Source organism: Sardina pilchardus, chromosome 1 (assembly GCF_963854185.1).
Source record: "Sardina pilchardus chromosome 1, fSarPil1.1, whole genome shotgun sequence".
Taxonomy (NCBI): domain Eukaryota; kingdom Metazoa; phylum Chordata; class Actinopteri; order Clupeiformes; family Clupeidae; genus Sardina; species Sardina pilchardus.
In genome coordinates this window covers 37,417,703-37,418,061 of record NC_084994.1, presented here as the reverse complement: position 1 = coordinate 37,418,061, position 359 = coordinate 37,417,703, and positions in this window count along the sequence as shown.

Here is a 359-nt window from a genome sequence, read left to right as displayed (position 1 = left end):
ACCATATGTCATTCAGATGATCAAATACAGATTAAAGGATTAAAATGGAGCGGCAGAGAAATGTGTGTGCAGGAAGAAAATAGAAATAGCCAGGAAAACAGAAGGAGGGATGATGCTACGCATGGGAAGGAATGATGAAAGCAAAAACAATGAGAGAGAGAGTGAATGAGAAAGAGTGAGTGTGTGTGTGTGTGTGTGTGTGAGAGAGAGACAGGTGTGTGTGTGTGTGTGTGTGTGTGTGTGTGTGTGTGTGTGTGTGTGTGTGTGTGTGTGTGTGTGTGTGTGTGTGTGTGTGTGTGTGTGTGTGTGTGTGTGTGAGAGAGAGACAGGGTGGGTGTGTGTGTGTGTGTGTGTATGTG